General features: G+C 44.7%; 1 protein-coding gene across 5 annotated transcripts in view; it reads right to left on the reverse strand.

Annotated features, from left to right (window-relative positions):
- TACC2 (transforming acidic coiled-coil containing protein 2) overlaps positions 1-19,335 on the reverse strand; it is a 256,965-nt gene that overhangs the window by 93,327 nt on the left and 144,303 nt on the right. The window lies entirely within an intron of this gene.

Consider the following 19,335-nt stretch of genomic DNA (forward strand, 5'->3'; position numbering starts at 1 on the left):
TAGTAGATTTCATGTATTGTTACAGTAAAGCTGTTACTGAACAGCTACTGTAACAAAAAACGCCTGGCAAACCGCTCTGAAGTGCCGTTTTTCAGAGCGGTTTGCGGTTTTCCTATACTTAACATTGAGGCAGAAACGCATCCGCAATCCAAAATCTGCAGCAGCCCGGGAGTATGCGTTTCTGCAAAACGCCTCCCGCTCTGGTGTGCACCAGCCCATTGAAATACATTACCCTAGCGGATCCGCACTCGCAAGCAGATCGCAAACCGCAGCGGAAACGCTCCGGTGTGCACTAGGCCTATGAGCCCACTCATTTGAACTGGTAAGTACTGTAAGCTCTGGCCAACGAGCATTTGTGTTGTCACTGGATTGGACAGAGATTTATCTAGCTTTGGTGACCCATCCCTTCTGTACATAAATGTGCACTATGGGGCCTATTTGACTTTGCAATTAAAAAACCGACGCGGCACCCAGTGGAAACCGGCCCCTAATGCTTACAGATCGTAATGAATCTGTTGAGGTAGCCCAAAATGCACCACTAAGGGCTCTTTCACACTAGAGCCCTTTTTCAGCGTTTCAACGTTGACCAAGTTAAAATGTTTCGATGCGTTGCGGTACGACGCACCTGGAAGCATTTTATCGTGGGGAATCTGCGTTTTTCCATCGGGTGAATTAATTACTATCGCCGCTACTCAACGTCGCACCACAACATCCCGACAACACGCTGCAGCTTATTCAAAGCGTGCAGGAAACGGCTCCTGCACGCGTTGTCTAATGTGAAAGAGGCCTAAAGGAAGCCATACACCAGCCAATTTTGCAGGCCCCTGATACGAGAGGGAAGGGGGGCTCTGGTGGGGAACAACAGCAGAGCCTCCCCACCCCTTGTCCATACAGCAAAAAAAAATTCCCCCTTTGTTACCACTGTTAACATAACTAGGAAATTAGATGATTAAAGCATGTATGGGTGCTCATCCCTACTGGACAGCTTTCCTCAAAGCATCCAATCAGTAATACTATTTCACCGCCCCGGCGGTGACATGTAGTAACATGGACTTGCAAACTGTCACAGCCATTCAGCTATCACCTCCTGTAATTTCAACATAGCGACTGCAGTATATTGACTTGGTAGCTATAGTCCATCACCGATCTTCCTGTACTGAGGTAATAGAAGTCTATGGGCGACACACATACTGTAGTGTAAATGAAAGAGCACAGACTGACAGGAATCCCAGTGACGTATTTCCTTCCCAGCAGGAAGTACGTCACTGAACAAGGAGCGGCGCTATGCCTATGACCTTGTGGAAGCACTCTGCCACAGTCATATGATTGCCGTTTTATTGCGTTGCAGTGGGAGCATCGCATTGCAAAAAACATGAGTAAAACGGGCCTAAAGGGCCTGTTTCCACTACATGCGAATTCCTGTGCAATTTCTGCACACAAATTTGCATAACAATGTGTTTCAATGGGCCCATTTACATTGTATCCAGAATCTGTATGAAGAAAAAAATCTGCACAGCAGATGTGTTGTCAGTTTCTGCATGCCGAATGACGTTTTTAGGTCCGTTTTTGCCGTCAGGGTTTTTTTTTTGTCTTTTGCATGTTTTCACGTTAGTTTTCATTAATGTCAATATAAAAGAAAAACAAAAAAAAACTGCGATGACGCATGTGAATTTGCATGTTAAAAACACATATGTACACATATGCAAATTTGCATTAACATGCAAATTCGTGCCTGAAAAAAAAGCATGAAAATTTGCAAGCTTCTAGTGGAAACAAGCCCTATGGGAAGAGGAGACACAGATAAATACAATGTGCTGGAAACCGATCCTCTCTATTAGAACTGTGAAAAGCAGAATGAAAACAACAGCGGACAAAATTGGCTGCTTCTCCCCTTCCCATCTAAAAAGGGCTCAATATCACTTTCTCCCTCCCACTGAGATATTAGTGACACTAATTCCCCTGCACAGACAACAGAACCATATGTCTCCCAGCATTACTCCCCATGGCAGGTCACTGTGACTTCTCTTTCCCCTATTCATACAAATAAATCTTATCACACAAACATGTCACATAATTGAATCTTACGCTGCTTTTTCAGTTATTAAGGAAACTATTTATAAAAATGGTTAAAGAGGCCCTGTAGTGACATATGCAGTAGTAGAATGCAATAAATTATTCAGGATACCATCTTTTTATGGTAATGCTTTCCTATCGCTATGGTATATAATGTTGTACATTGGTATGTAATCCCACCCTCCCAGTGATATTTTCCTAGGCTATGCAGAATTTCTTCCCAGACCATCCTAGAAGACCAGGAATCATTTGTACAGGACTAAAGATGTTGTCACCTTTGATACATTTCAGAATGTAAATTGGGGTGAGGAGACATTTTAAAAGGGGCAAACATTGACTAAATAATTTATAAATGAACATTGTAAAAAAAAAAAATCAAGCCATTTTTATTCATTACATTATTTCCACCACGGTTCCTAAAATCACATTATCAAAAATTAAATAAAATACATGAACTAAAAAAAAAGTAATTTACAAAGATGTAAGCACATCCCTCACTTCAAATGGCCATACATCAGCCGACTTGGCAACCAATCGACCATCTGATTAAATTATAATCAAATTAGATTAAAATTGGTGCCGAGTGCAAGCCCGATCGTCGATGCAACCAATTTCAGGCCGAAATTGGTTGCATTAATCGGTCTGACATGTTGCGAGATGTCGCGTCTTCGTGGACAGTTGGGTGCGATATCGGGACGAGCAGCGAATGTGATGAAACCCCCAAACGATGTCTCCCCTAAAGTTCAAGGTGCCCACTATTTAGTGCCCACCTTTTGTTGCGGGGTTAGGTGGGGGGTTCCTAATTGCCCAGGGAAGGTTTATTAGTTCCTCGGGGGAGGGTTATTAGTTCCTCGGGGGAGGGTTATTAGTTCCTCGGGAAAGGTTTATTAGTTCCTCGGGGGAGGGTTATTAGTTCCTCGGGGAAGGGTTATTAGTTACTCGGGGGAGGGTTATTAGTGACGAGGGGGAAAGGGAGGGTGTTTATTAGTTCCCACTAGAGGAGTGTACTGTATGAGAGTAGGGAGTGGCTAGGTTATAGTGAAATATCGGCAAATATTGCCGATATTTCACTATATTATTTAGGTTTTAGATTATCAGTAAATTTACCAATACTCTACTATTGCTATGCTATAATATGCTCCCTTAACTTTTTTTTTTTCTATCACTCCTGCGCCCAAATTAGCATGCAGCATTTTAAAATGCATGCGATAAAGATGGTGTCTTCCATATCTCTCTCACTTTGCATACAGAGGACATGAAGTATTCATAGAAAAATGAAACAATGAGACGGAGAAGCCAATGCAAAGGAAAGGATCACTGTCAGACTCTAGGAAGGAGGTGTGGCTTCCGATGGGTACCTCCCACCTGTCACATGGACTGCACGCCTGCAGTGACCGTCTGACATCGCATCAGTATTTGCCCAAAAAGTTTATTTGGAAAAGTATCTAAACTTCCAACCTAGCCAAGAGACTTCCTGCAGTGGAGGTAATTCAAGGTCGCTGCTGCAGTCATCTTACCACAGACAGCTTGACTCTGATGCCAGCAGCACAAGTCTAAAGTGAAGGGTGGCATAACAGCTAGTTTATATGAGACACCCAATAACCCTCAATCAACTGAACACTCAACAGCTGCACAAGCAGCATTTACAATTTTGGAAATCATTGCGCTTCCCGGAGTTGCACAATACCGCGATTTTCAGTGTGGTTCCTGGAGGGATTGAGATTTTGCCTTCAATGTGATTGCTCCAGGAAAATTAAAAAATGTTGCAGTACCCATGATTAGGATTTGGGGTAAACGCAATCTTCCCTCACCCCATTACCTTTCATTATCCTAGCGCAGCTGAAAGTGCTCCTGTGGGTCCCAGCACTAGTTACATACTGAACAATATCCCATCACTGGAAAGATGTTCCAGTTACAAAAACGCTGTACACTCATAATCATACCCATGTCTCTCACCATATCTTACGGCAGTGGCTGGATAGTGTACTGGAGGCCAGGGTTCCAATCTCGGCACTTCCAGCACAATAAGCCTCCACCTATTCAGTAGGAGACCTTGGACAAGACTCCCTAACACTGCTAATGCTTATAGAGTGCATTCTAGTGGCCGCAGCTCCCGGACTTTGAGTCCACCAGGAGAAAAGCGCGATATAAATGTTCTGTGTCTGTGTCTTAATTCTGTCCAATTCACCCCAACCAAACTTAACTTTCCCATTAATGATACCATTTTAAGCAATACCAGTTGCCTGGCTGTCCTGCTGATCCTCTGCTTTTAATACTGTTAGCCATAGACCCTGAACAAGCATACGCATATGATCAGGTGTCTCTAACTCAAGTCTGATTGGATTCGCTGCATGCTTGTTACAGTTGTGTGATTCAGACACTACTACAGCCAGAGAGATCGGCAGAATAGCCAGGAAACTGGTATTATTTAAAAAGAAAAATATGGCAGCCTCCCTGTGTCTCTCCCCTTGGGTTACTTTTAAAGCGGACCTGAACTCAGAACTTCCTCTTTGCTCTAAAATATAAGCAACAGCATAACCTTTTAAAGAAAAACATTTGTTACAGCTGATACAAATCCTGCAATAAATGTTCAGTGTGTCTACTTCCTGCTTTCATGAAAGAAGACATATTGTTAACATCCTGTGTTTACAAATTAGCTGATTTGCCATAGCAGAGGAGATTCCAAAGCTGACACAGCTGAGAGATCAAATTACGCTTGTGATTAGTCACAGATGTGGGGGAATTAGACAGGTTAAGCTCTGGCTTGCAACTGTAGATAGATTCTACCTGGTAGATCATTTGCAATCCTAATTATTAAAGTAGCTCGCAACAGTGGCGTAGCAATAGGGGTTGCAGAGGTTGTGACCACATTGGGGCCCTTGGGGCAGAGGGGCCCCAAGGGGCAAACCCTCAACCACAGTATTCACTCTTTATTGGTCCTGTGCTGATAATATTCACTTCAATGGATAGTTTGATTAGTAGTAATCATTAACACACTGTTCCCCATCCACTTCTTGCACCTCTGACACTGATTGTTCTTGATTGGTTTTGGTGCACCAAACCAGTTGCTATGGATAGAGTGTTTTGGGGGGCCCCAATGTAAAACTTGCACCGGGGCCCACAGCTTCTTAGCTACACCACTGGCTCACAAGCTGAAAAAGTGTGGGCATCTCTGGTCTAGAGTCACTGATAGTGACTTGGATAGGTGCATTGCCATCTACAGCTGTTTCCTAAATTCTACCAAGCTATCAAAGCCCATGTTAGCAGATTACACTGCAGCCCCCAGCAGCCTGTCACTAAATACTGGAGTCCTCCTAGCCATGGATGGGGAGCCAGCCACATGCAATGGTCACCAGAGAGGATGATGGGATGAGTGGGAGATGGACCAGATGGGGACATCATATATTGTTCATATTACACAGCCATCTGTCTATGGAAGAACATGAACACTGCCTCCCTGAGTCATCTCACCCTCCTGACAAGGATACTACAGAGTAACAAGTGATGGGAGATTTGGGCTGTTGTGGGCAACCCTTCATGGCAAACATCAATCTGACTGTCCGTTTTATGCTGCAATATCCTCACTGCAATACTACGCTCAAGGCACAGTATGCAGAGATGCCCTATTACTCCATGCTGGAAAGTCTCTGACCAATCATTATTATTATTATTTAGTATTTATATAGCGCCGACATCTTCCGCAGCGCTGTACAGAGTATATTGTCACTTAGCTGTCCCTCAGAGGGGCTCACAATTTAGTCCCTACCATAGTCATAGTATGTATCGCAGTCTAGGGCCAATTTTAGGGGAAAACCAATTAACTTATCTGTATGTTTTTGGGATGTTTGAAGAAACCGGAGTGCCCGGAGGTAACCCACACAAACACGGGGAGAACATACAAACTCTTTGCAGATAGTGTCCTGGCTGGGATACGAACCGGGGACCCAGCGCTGCAAGGCGAGAGCGTTAACCACTACACCACCGTGCTACTTTATAGATAGTACATTAACTTGTCACTTATCTGTCCCTCAGAGGAGCTCATAATCTAGTCCCTACTATAGTCATATGTCCAGTATATCTATCTTAGTCTATGGCCGATTTTAAGAGGAAGCTAATTAACTTATGTGTATGTTTTTGGGATGTGGGAGGAGACGGGAGTGCCTGGAGGATACCCATGCAGAGAACATACAAACTCCGTGCATATAGTGCCCTGACTGGGGTATGAGCGCTGCAAGGCGAGAGTGCCATCCACTTCGCCACCGTGCTGCTCAGTCATTGCAGTCTTAACACTCCAACAGATATTTCAAGAAAATTCCACTTAAACAAATGCTATAAATATCGTTTAGTGCTACATAAGCCTTTTTGAAATGTAATGCTATGGAAATGTTTATCTTCCTATTCCTAGCCGTAGCCAGAATTTTCAAAGCTCCTATCACGCTCAAATTACATATCTTTGCAGCTATGGCAATAGTATACTGGAGTACAAACTGACAGAAATACCCATCTTGCCCATTGGCTGTACACAGCAAGAACCCTTGTTAAGGTGGCCATACACTACTGGTCGATTTGCCATCAGATTTGACCAACAGATAGATCCCTCTCTGATCGAATCTGATCAGAGAGGGATCGTATGGTCACCTTTACTGCAAACAGATTGTGAATCGATTTCAGCCTGAACCCGATCACAATCTGTGGAGCTGCCGCCCCCCTGCATACATTACCTGCTCCGGCCGGCGCGAGTCCCCGCTGGCTTCTCCGCTACGGCCCCGCCACGCTCCGGCTACTGAACTTCCTTTCCAGGGGAAGTTTAAACAGTAGAGGGCGCTCTACTGTTTAAACTTCCTGCCGGGACAGGAAGTTCTGTGTAGCTCTGTAGCCCGAAGCGGAGAAGAAGACCAGGAGACTCGCTCCGGCGGAGCAGGTAATGTATTACCGCTGTATTGCGTCGGTCGTCGGGAACTCGAACGCCACACTCCCGACCCGCCGGCGACCAAGAAAAATCTTACGCACGGATGGGTCGACGGGAATCGCCGGGAACGATCGATTTCGGACGGAAATCGATCGTTCTGTCAGCGGTGTGCGCTGCGATTTCACAGCCGTTTCGATCATTGTGATCGAAACGGCTGTATATCGGCGGGAAAATCGTTAGGTGTATGGGCCCCTTTACTGGGTCTGTACTCCTGTACCAATCAAATGACTGGCAGCAGAATATGATGGGCAGGAGTGAGGTATGATTGAGCTATACAAGGTGGGGGCACTGCAATCAATATCAGAAAAATATAAATTGTTTATTTGATATAATAGTGTATAATGATTCTTAATGTCCTTGTCAAAAGGAAAGAAAGCTCCAAGAGTGTCCATGCCTACATAATCCCCAACCCTCTGAGATCTAGAGGAGTCCCTAGTGTCATACTGAACTAATACCTCCTCAGTAAGGCCTTGTTCACACTATGAGCGTTTGCGGATTCTTTTAAGCAGTGGCGATTTTAGAAATCGCCCTAAAAGTGCTTGTGCAATGTTTTCCTATGAGAATGTTCACATGTGAGCGGTTTGATTTCTTTAAAATCACAAACGCGCTGCCTGTACCATTTTCTGAGCGCTTTGGTTCAATGGAAGGTATAGGGAATTCGCAAAGTGCTTGAAATAGCGCGTTGTATAACAATTTCCCGAGCGCTTTTTATGAATGAATGCATTGTATTTATTCATTTCCGGCTACAACACTTCACTTCCTGAATGACGTCAGGAAGTGAAAATCTTAATCGCTTACAAAAGCGCTTTTCTAAGCTCAAAGCGCAGGGAAAAGTGCTTTAAAAAAAACTCAACAAATCGCTCAGCGCTTGCGATAGCGCTGGCGATTTATAATGTGGACAAGGCCTAAGGCCTGGTTCACACAGAAATCTGTACATTTCCGGTCCAGTCCGTTTTGCATCCGTTTTCTATCAGTTTTACCTGGTTGGGTTCCTGTACACCTGTTATGTGTGAATACACCTTATAGAAAACTGATACAAAACTGTGAGCACATGACAGGACAGGACTGAAAACATACACCTTTTGTGTGTGAACTAAGCCATAGAAAAACTCATCCAAAACTGATGCTAACTGTCAAAAACTGACAGAACAAGACTGGACACTTTTTATGTGTGAACCCAGCCTAAAACTATACATTATATGTGAGAGGGGAACTCAGCGCATGGCTCTGAAAATCTCTAACTTGAAGACAGTATTTATGGACGTTATTTTGCCTTGTTATTAAAACATTTACTAGGATAATTTAAAGGTGGCCAAAATGAAATAAAGAAAGTAGCACAGGGTATAATTATATCATAATAGTAAAGGTTCGTATACACGTCCGATAAAGATCGTTCGTTACGAACGATTCGTGACGTTTACACGATATTCAAATTAGACCGAAAAGATCGTTCGTAATGAACGATTGTGTACACACGTGAACGATAGAAGTATAAAGTACTGAACGACGAACGATTAAAAAATGCGTGCGCAAACGGAAGTGACGTTATGACAGGCAATAAGAACATGCGTTATCGGACGATCTTTGTACACACTGCAACGATTGAACGATTATCTTTCGAAAAAATCCGCCGGGTTGGATCGGTCGGATTGAACGATAATGGTCGTTATCGTCCAAAAAAACGATCGTTGGAAAATTTGGAGCGCACGATTATCGCTCCGATTGTCGTTATCGTTCGTTTTCGAACGATCGTTATCGTACGTGTGTACTCAGCTTAAAGGTGGCCATACACTGGTCGATTTGCCATCAGATTCGACCAACAGATAGATCCCTCTCTGATCGAATCTGATCAGAGAGGGATCGTATGGCTACCTTTACAGCAAACAGATTGTGAACCGATTTCAGCCTGAAACCGTTCACAATCTGTTGTGGTGGTGGTGCTGCTGCTGCCCCCGCCCAGCCCGCATACATTACCTGCTCCGCCGGCGCGACTGCAGTCTCCCGGTCACCGCTGCTCCGTCTGCGCTCTGGTCTCCAGGTCCGGCATGCCTCACTTCTTCTAGCCCGGCAGGAAGTTTAAACAGTAGAGGGCGCTCTACTGTTTAAACTTCCTGCCGGGCTAGAAGAAGTGAGGCATGCCGGACCTGGAGACCAGAGCGCAGACGGAGCAGCGGTGACCGGGAGACTGCAGTCGCGCCGGCGGAGCAGGTAATGTATGCGGGCTCTATTGCGTCGGTCGTCGGGCACTCGAACGCCGCTAGCGATGCGCTCTTTACCCGCGGGCGATCGACGGTTATTTTCCGCACGGCACGATCGACGGGATCGGACGAAATGGATCGAAATTCGGCGTGTAGCGTGAACGATTGGCAGCAGATTCGATCCCAGTGATCGAATCTGCTGTCGAAACGGGCGCAAATCGGGCCAGTGTATGGCCTGCTTAAGAATGTTTTGTCTTGCCCTTAAATTTTGCACCATTTATTAGTTAATAGCATTCCTTGTCCATAAAACAGTTAGTGAGCATGCTTACTGCAATCACTGTGTCGTGCTGGTGCTTTCTGGCTCCCTCTAGAGGGCTGGATCCTATATAGAAGTCCCCCAACTCTGTCCTCAAGGCCCACCAACAGTGCATGTGTTTGCAGCAAAACATATGCATTCACAGGTGTGGTAGTTAGTGATTAAAGCACGCTGAATGGAGAGGGATATGGAGGTTGACATATTTCCACCTAATACCAGTTTCCTGGCCGTCTTGCTGATCCTCTGCCTCAACCCTGAACAAGCATGAAGATAAGGTGTTCTGACCCAACTTCTAAACTGATAAGCTACAAGCTTATATATGTTTCTCAGTTCAAGTTCCCTTCAACTACCTCAGCGGATTTCCATAAAGCATACACTGCTGGTGAGCCTTGAGGACAGGGTTGGGGAACACGGAGTAAGCTTTGTTCTGTACACCTGTTCAGTTGTCTAGTTTGTATTGTCTATTTCACTGAAGTACAGAAGATGCTGTTGACGCTTTATAAATCCATATGATTAATTATTATTATTTACATGGTGTTGACGTCTTCTGTAACTCTTTACAGAGTTCACACTTGCCCGGTTCACACTTGCGGTTGTTTGCCAAACGGACCGGATGACCTGACCGGATCCGGACCCGGATCGGAACCGTACGGTTCTGATCCGGATCCGATCCGGATCCGGTCAGGTTGCATCAGGTGTTCATCAGGATGCGATCCGGATCCGTTTGGCAAAAGTAACGTAAAAAACAAAAAAAATGTTGGGGTCTGGGAGGTCAGCAGAAGGGGGACCTGTGGAATCAGGCCCTCTGCTGTTTAGCACTCACCTCCACCTGCGACATGCTGCCAACATCTCCGGATCCGGATCCAGCTGTGCTGCTCCACTCCAAAATGCTTGCCCATGTGTCCCCATCCAATATCGCCGCAACAATCCGCATAGGAAGTGGGGTAGAACATCCGGATTTCTCAGCCAGTGTGTTGTGCGCTCTCCGGTTCCCATTGGTTTGTATTGGCTGGATGGTGCAGTCCGGCTCCGCCCCGGATACGGCTGCCGGAGGAGCCGGATCAAAAAATAGCGCATGTTGGAACGGAGGCCGGAGTCCGGTCCGGCAGAACGGACGCATGTGAACGGACGCATAGGCTTTCATTGCTATGCCGTGCGTCCGTTCCGTCCGTTCTGCAAGCGGTGCGGCTCCGGCACGGCGATTCCGGACGGCCACCGCTAATGTGAACCGGGCCTTAAAGAGGAGTTGTAGTGAAAATAGTATAATTAATAAAATTGCGTATTTTTTACAATATTCATTTATAGATTTTTTTAGTCAGTGTTTGCCCATTGTAAAATCTTTCCTCTTCCTGATTTACGTTATGAAATTTAGCACAGGTGACCTCTTTAGTCCAGCCAGGTGATCTGTACGGAATGTTCGTAAGGCCTGAAACCCACTATAAAACACTATCGCTAATCGCAATCGCTAGCGGTTTTTATAAGCGGTTTGTAAGCGATTTCATATTGGTAGCAATTTCAAAAAGTGTAATCAATTTGCCAGCGGTTGTGTAGCGATTACCGATTTTAATTCTGATTGGTCCATTCATTTAATTTTATTTTTGTTGAAGTGTGCAGTAATATAAAAACGCTAGCAAAATTGCTCTGTGTAGTTTTGATGAGCGATTATGCCAGTGTTTATATACTTTACATTGTAGGTAGAAAGTCAGCCGGCACCATCAAGTATAATGCTCTTTTCAGTATTTATTGTAGTTCTGTCATCTTACAGCATGACATTTCGGAGTAGCAACTCCTTTCTCAGATGCATGACAGGTTTAACAATACACATACAAACACAATTATTTTATACCCACCCATCCTTCAGATCAGCCAATAGGCTTGTTCCAGCCTGACCCCCAATCGCAATCTCCGCTGTAGTGCGGACCTGATGGGGAACTGGTTTCTTATTAGGTGAAAGAATTGTGTTTGTATGTGTATTGTTAAACCTGTCATCAGGGGAGTTGCTAGCCCCAAAGATTAGTGGCACGTGCCCCGGATATATTTTGGGGTGCCCCGGATGCCCCCAGACAGAATCAGCTGTGGTACCTCAATGGCGGGCATGCTGTAAGCTGTGGCACATCATTCGGGAATATGCTAAGTGCTGTGGTGCCTCTTTGTAGGCATTCTGGGTGCTGTGGTGCCATGCTTGGCGCTGTGATGCCTTTATGCAGGGAGTTGTGGTGTGTGGCCACACCCACTTTCCAGCTGGAGTGCCCCGGATCTCCTAGGAGCCTAGCAACGCCCCTGCCTGTCATGCATCTGAGAAAGGAGTTGCTACTCCGAAACGTCATGCTGTAAGATGACAGAACTACAATAAATACTGAAAAGAGCATTATACTTGATGGTGTCGGCTGACTTTCTACTTGCTTCAGGAGTGGTGTTCCTACAGCCAGGGCACGTCAACAGCTAATCTTGACAGTGAGTGCATATCTACAACGCTTTAATATACTTTACATTGTAGAAACACTAATGCTAAGCGGTCAAAAATGCTGCATGTCCTGCGTTTGCGATTTTGGTCATCGCAACCGCTTTGGTGGAATTTCGCCCATCCATTAACATTAGCTGAGCATTTCGGGAAATCGCTAGCGGTTTGAATCGCTCCCTAAACTCTCACAAAATCGATCTAGTGTGTTCCAGCCCTTACTGAGAGTTCTATGCACAGAGGCAGATACTGTTTGCTTGGCAGTTGGAAAAAGCCATTATTTCCCACAATGCAACAAGGTTCAGACAGAAAACTGCCAGGACTAAAGTCATGACATCACACTGTGGGAGGGGTTTCACCACAACATCAGCCATAAGACCCGCCTGATGATCTATTTGAGAAAACATTTCTTGTGGGACAGTGGCTATCAGCGTCTGATTGGAATGAAGTTCAATCCTTGGTTAAAGTTACTTTTTAAGGTACAGTTTACCTCAGAGGGGCTCACAAGCTAGTCCCTACCATAGTCATATGTTCAACGTAGTTTAGGGCTAATTTAGTTGGAAGCCAACTGACTTATCTGTATGTTTTGTGGATGTTTGTGGAAACCCAGGTAGACAGGGTGGAAACCTACAATCTCCATGCAGATAGTGCCCTGACTGGGATTTGAATCGGGCACCCAATGCAGCAAAGCGAGAGTGCCTCTGTAATAATAATATTACATAGTAGTAAGTGCTCAGGTGCCTCAGGTACACAGACATCTGTAGACACACTCAGTGTGAAGATGGGGCTGAAACTCTGTGTTCTTCCTGCTGGAGGGATTCCCTCATTTCTGTGGTGTCTCTGGCATCAGTAACTAAGGAAACATCAAGTATCTTACAGGTTCTAAACTTGCACAGCTAAAATACATTTAATTGTACTTAAAGTGTAACTGTCGGGCATAAAATCAAAAATCAATTCTTTATTTTTATTTGGTAAACAAGTAATAAGGAGGCTAACCAGGCAATCCAAAAATCACTATTACTTTTCTTGTTGATAAATGATCATTCCTTAGTTTACCGGACTCTTACTTGGTACACACAAAATTTGGTACACAAAAAGATAGTTGCAAGGCATGCTGGGTTGTCCTTTTTTTGCTTCTCTTCTTCCCCTCAGACTTAACTAATGCAGCCTGATTGGCTGAAGCCTCTTTCCCTCCTGTTTTCCCCTCCCACACCTCTGTTCTTCTCTGATTGGCCAATATTTTTCATGCTGAGACAATGCATTTTCTATAGTGAAGGGCGGGCAATGCATACTACACAATCAGGCAGAGGAGAGTATAGGAGGAAATGACATCAGGATTGGCTTCAAAATAGCCACAGTTAAAATGGGAAATGCTAAGAAAGATTTAAAATTAAAATCACTGTTACTTTTCTTGTTGATAAATGATCCCAGTTTTCCTGACTCTTATTTGGTACACACAAAATTTGGTACACAAAAAGGAAGTTGCAAGGCATACTGGGTTATCCTTTTTTGCTTCTCTAATTCCCCTCAGACTTAATTAATGCAGCCTGATTGGCTGAAGCCTCTTTCCCTCCTGTTTTCCCCTCCCACACCTCTGTTCCTCTCTGATTGCCCAATATTTCTCATGCTGAGTCAATGCACTTTCTATAGTGAAGGGCGGGCAAATCAGGCAGAGGAGAGTAAGGGAGGAAATGACATCAGGATTAGCTTCAAAATAGCCACAGTTAAAATGGGAAATGCTAAGAAGGATATTCTCTTTTTTTACTGTAGAAAAATCACTAAAATCAAAACGTGGATAGTGCAATACAAATGTTATGTAAGTAGAGCAAGTATTTATCTACTTATACTGTATTTGTATTTTTTTTCTGAGATAGTATGGCTGACAGCTCCTCTTTAAACGCACCTTCTCAGAACAAGTCTCAGCCAGAAATACTTTGAAGGTCACAAAGGGACTGTTCTCTTTCTGCATTGACCTTTCTAACAGAGGAAGCAGTGTGTGGAGAGAGATATCTGGCTTCTCCTGTACTTTTATGTGTGTGGACACTGCTGCTATTGTCTGATGACACATACATATTGGAAGCAGCACAAAAATGAGTATACGGCATGGACTGCACACTCCAATACACAACTGAGGCTTTCACACCCTCACTCTGAGCACATTATTCACACAAGATGTCAAAGGGTGCTTCATCATTATTTATACAGGATAATCATGTTGTAGCATTTACTCCCTAGAGAGTTATCAAAAACAGATCTAAATCGGTTGGAAATCGATCGGTCGATCGATCAGGCTTCCTACTACATCGATTTCATCAGAGCAGCAGTAAATCAATGGCAGAAATTGACCAGTGTATGGGCCCCTTTACAGACTGCCCAGCAAGCTAATGGTGAACAATTACTGCTAGAAGTGTGTAAGTGATCAAAAACCCACCTTACTAAATTGCTTGGCAAATTTTGCCTTCTTAAAACAGAAGGTATGTGCGATTATTTAGGTTGGAATGAGCATATGATGTTTCCCAGGATGCATCACTGCTGAATATGCAAATCGTCTCCTTGTTGTCCCTGAAAGCTAACCACACCTCCAGAACCGCTGGAATGCAATGATGTGTCAGCTTGTTAAAGAGAGTCTGAAGCGAGAATAAATCTCGCTTCAGACCTCATAGTTAGCAGGGGCATGTGTGCCCCTGCTAAAACGCCGCTATCCCGCGGCTTAACGAGGGTCCCTTCACCTCCAAATACCCCTCCGTGCAGCGGGGGAGCGCTTCCTGGTTGGGGCAGGGCTAACCCCCGCAGCCCTGCCCCGCGCGCGTCTGTCAGCGCATATCTCCGCCTCTCCCCCGCCCCTCTCAGTCTTCCTTCACTGAGAGGGGCGGGGGAGAGGCGGCGATGCGCCGCTGATAGACGCGACTGGAGGCAGGGCTGCAGCCGTTAGCCCTGCCTCCAGGAGCGACCAAGTCTGCGACCAAGTGTTGCAGTGGGGGGTTTGGGGGTGAAGGGACCCCCGTTTAGCGGCGCGATAGCGGCGGTTTAGCAGGGGCACACATGCCCCTGCTAACTATGAGCTCTGAAGCGAAATTTATTCTCGCTTCAGAGTCTCTTTAATATTACAGAGACATGCATACAGATTGTTTCGGATTGATTGATCCTCATCAGTGCATGGCATTGATTAATGTGGCTCAATGGAGTAGGACTTGAAACATTCTGGTTCGCCATGAGCTTACCAGACTATCTGCAACTCTGTAACATTACTTGTCTTTCAGAGCTCCGATGGTCCGCCATTGTCCGGCTGGAGGCTGGGGCAGATGCGCTCCCCCATAAGCTATATGGGGGAATGCATCCTCCTGGGATATTGCAGACTGCACAAAAGTGTGCTCCACTTACTGCAACGGATTCCGTCACTCCATTGCAGTGTGACAAGTGCGAACGGCTCCTATTTATAAAACAGGAGCCAATAAAGGGAGCCTTAACTGAGAGGGATATGGATGTTATATTTTAAACAATACCAGTTGCCTGGCAGTCCTGCTGATCTCTTTGGCTGCAGTAGTGTCTGGATCACACACCTGAAACAAACATGCATCTAATCCAGTCTGACTTCAGTCAGAGCACCTGATCTGCATGCTTGTTGAGGGGCTGCAGGTAAAAGTATTAGAGACACAGGATCAGCAGGAGAGTCAGGCAACTAGTATTATTGTAAAAGGAAAAATCCATATCCTCCTCAGTTTAGGTTGCCTTTAACTCGATGAGCAGAGAATGGACAAAAAATGTCCATTCTCCATTGTAATGGGAACAGAGCCTATCACTACTAAACAGCGCACGTAATGCAAGGCTTTCCACGCAACACATTTCTTGTTTCAATGGCATTTGTAACAAGGACAAGTAAGGTGGGACATCTCAACATCCATGACATTCAGACAGCAATAAAGCTGAATTAAAAAAAAAAAAGTACTGTAACCTTTAACCATAAATGCTACATAGTTACTCGATATCGTAACAAATACAGAAAGGGATAGTTACCAGTGTTGGGGAGAGCTAGCGTCTTATTAAAGAGGAGCTGTCAGCCATACTATCGCAGAAAAAGAATCACATATACAATAAATAAATACTTGCTCTACTTACATAACATTTGTATTGCACTGTCCACGTTTTGATTTCAGTGATTTTTCTACAGTAAAAAAAAGATAAAATTCTTCTTAGCATTTCCCATTTTAACTGTGGCTATTTTGAAGCCAATCCTGATGTCATTTCTCTCCTCTGCCTGATTGTGTAGTATGCATTGCCCGCCCTTCACTATAGAAAATGCATTGTCTCAGCATGAAAAATATTGGCCAATCAGAGAGGAACAGAGGTGTGGGAGGGGAATGCATTAGTTAAGTCTGAGGGGAAGAAGAGAAGCAAAAAAGGACAACCCAGCATGCCTTGCAGCTTCCTTTTTGTGTACCAAATTTTGTGTGTACCGAGTATGGCCCAGTGCACACCGAGCGGTTTTAGCAGCGATCCGCCAGCCGCATCAGCCTGTGAAAACCCTTGGCTAATGTATTTCAATGGGATGGTGCACACCAGCGGTTTGAGTTTTTTTTCCAAACTGCAAACATGCCTCCTGCTCCGCGGTCGCGGTTTGCAGAAGCGTTTCGTCCTCAATGTAAAGTATAGGTAAAACGCAAACCGCTCTGGAAAATGCAAGATCAGAGCGGTTTTCCAGGCGTTTTTGTTACAGAAGCTGTTCAGTAACAGCTTTACTGTAACAATATTTGTAATCTGATACACAAAAACGCTCCCAAAAGCGCTAAGCATGTTTAGAAAACGTCTCTAAACATGCCTAGAATCGTTCTGAAATCTGCTCCAAAACCCGCTAGCATTTTGAGGATCTGCTAGCGGTATTGGTGTGCACTGGGCCTCAGAGTCGGGTAAACTGGGGAATGATCATTTATCAACAAGAAAAGTAATAGTGATTTTAACTTTTGTATTGTCTGGTTAGCATCCTTATTACTTGTTTACCAGATAAAAATAAAGAATTGATTTATAATTTTATGCCTGACAGACTCAGTTATTTTTTTCTAAGGAACTCAGTACATACTTTGTTAGATATACAGTAGACGTTGTGTTGTGGCAGAAATCGGACCATACACAGCATTCTCTAGGTGGCAGCAGAGAGTTACTGATGGTCACTGGCTCTCACCTGGTCTTTTCTGTGTTTTACAGAAGGTAGTGAGGTGACAGCCAGCAAACACTCATAGGGCTTATCCAATAGGGCAACCTTTAGTTGGAATCATCTTTATTTAGCTCTCTACAGAAAGCAGAAATCTAATCACCATCAGTTACCATGCATCATTAATGTACTTTACTGGTATCAATGGGGATGGCAATTGTTGTCCAGGATACTGCAGCCTGCACACCTCTCTCCATTCTCAGCCTAAGGAGATGCAAGGGCTGCATGATGGCAGCCCATGCAGTGTCCTCTCTTAGGGCCCTTTTCCACTTGCAGTCGCTAGCGTTCACGCTGAACGCTAGCGATTGCTGAATCGCAATTACCGGCGATTCCCCGACGTTCACGGCCGCGATTTTGCTATGCTATGCACTGCATAGCAAAATCGCGGCAAATATCGCTCCGCCGCGCGTTCGCGTTCCCGTAAAAAGAGAATCGCGGTAGTGGAAATGACCTACCGCGATTCCTATGTTAAAAAGCAAACCGTAGCGATTGTAAAATCGCTAGCGGTTTGCGTCTTTGCGATTCAGCCAGCGCAAACGCGCTGGTGGAAAAGGGCCCTTAGGCCTAGTGCACACCGGAGCGTTTCCGCTGCGGTTTGCGATCTCCTTGCGGGTGCGGATCCGCTAGGGTAATGTATTTCAATGGGCTGGCGCACACCAGAGCGGGAGGCGTTTTGCAGAAACGCATACTCCCGGGCTGCTGCAGATTTTGGATTGCGGATGCGTTTCTGCCTCAATGTTAAGTATAGGAAAACCGCAAACCGCTCTGAAAAACGGCACTTCAGAGGGGTTTGCCAGGCGTTTTTTGTTACAGTAGCTGTTCAGTAACAGCTTTACTGTAACAATACATGAAATCTACTATACCAAAACCGCTACACAAAACCGCAAAACGCTAGCTGAAACGCTGCAGAAAAATAAGAAAAAGCGTTTGAAAATCTGCTAGCATTTTGCAGATCTGCTAGCGGTTTTTGGTGTGCACCAGGCCTTAGGCCTGGTGCACACCAAAAACCGCTAGCAGATCCGCAAAATGCTAGCAGATTTTGAAACGCTTTTTCTTATTTTTCTGTAGCGTTTCAGCTAGCGTTTTGCGGTTTTGTGTAGCGGTTTCGGTGTAGTAGATTTCATGTATTGTTACAGTAAAGCTGTTACTGAACAGCTACTGTAACAAAAACGCCTGGCAAACCGCTCTGAAGTGCCGTTTTTCAGAGCGGTTTGCGGTTTTCCTATACTTAACATTGAGGCAGAAACGCATCCGCAATCCAAAATCTGCAGCAGCCCGGGAGTATGCGTTTCTGCAAAACGCCTCCCGCTCTGGTGTGCACCAGCCCATTGAAATACATTACCCAAGCTGATCCGCAGCCGCAAGCAGATCGCAAACCGCAGCGGAAACGCTCCGGTGTGCACTAGGCCTTAGATGGCATTATTTGAATGAAGAGTAGAATTATGATCACATAACCAGACTGATAATTAACCAGTATAGATATGCGGCTGCCATCTTATATTTCAAATGGAGGTAAGGTTTGGGAGTTACAAAGGGGTTAACATTAAGGTCATGTACACACTGAAAATCACATTGCGCAATCACAACTGCAATGGTGTTTTTTTATCAAATTCTACTTGCAATTTTGTGTGTATTCAATGAGATTTTCATTTTTTTTGTACCTGTGTTTGTGATGCGATTTTGCTGAGGCAATCTTCCTTGATCCTCATATAAAAAGAATTGACCTTTTAACAGGAATTTTCAAGGTCTCCCAGGACTGTTGACCCAAAAATGCAGTGAAAATCGCATGAATTGCATTTTTACTGCACATTCATTAATTTTGCGCAAATGCACAAAAACTGTTGCAGCCCCTGCGATTGTGATTTCATGAAAGCGCATTGCACCACTGTGGACAGTGCTTTGTGATTTTTATTATTCCTGCTGGGACCTTGCAGTTGGGAAAACGCTTGCAATTCTAAAGTGGTATTGAAGCGCAGTCAGTATGTACAAGCCCTATAGGAGAGGTTAGTTATCAGATAGGTGTCAGTGGTAAGAAGGAGAGGATAGGGTTAGACACTATAAACAGGTCTGTGGAACGGGTAAAAAATCATCCGACTGACTCCTCAGTTTATGAAA

This window comes from Hyperolius riggenbachi, chromosome 10 (genome assembly GCF_040937935.1).
Source record: "Hyperolius riggenbachi isolate aHypRig1 chromosome 10, aHypRig1.pri, whole genome shotgun sequence".
Taxonomy (NCBI): domain Eukaryota; kingdom Metazoa; phylum Chordata; class Amphibia; order Anura; family Hyperoliidae; genus Hyperolius; species Hyperolius riggenbachi.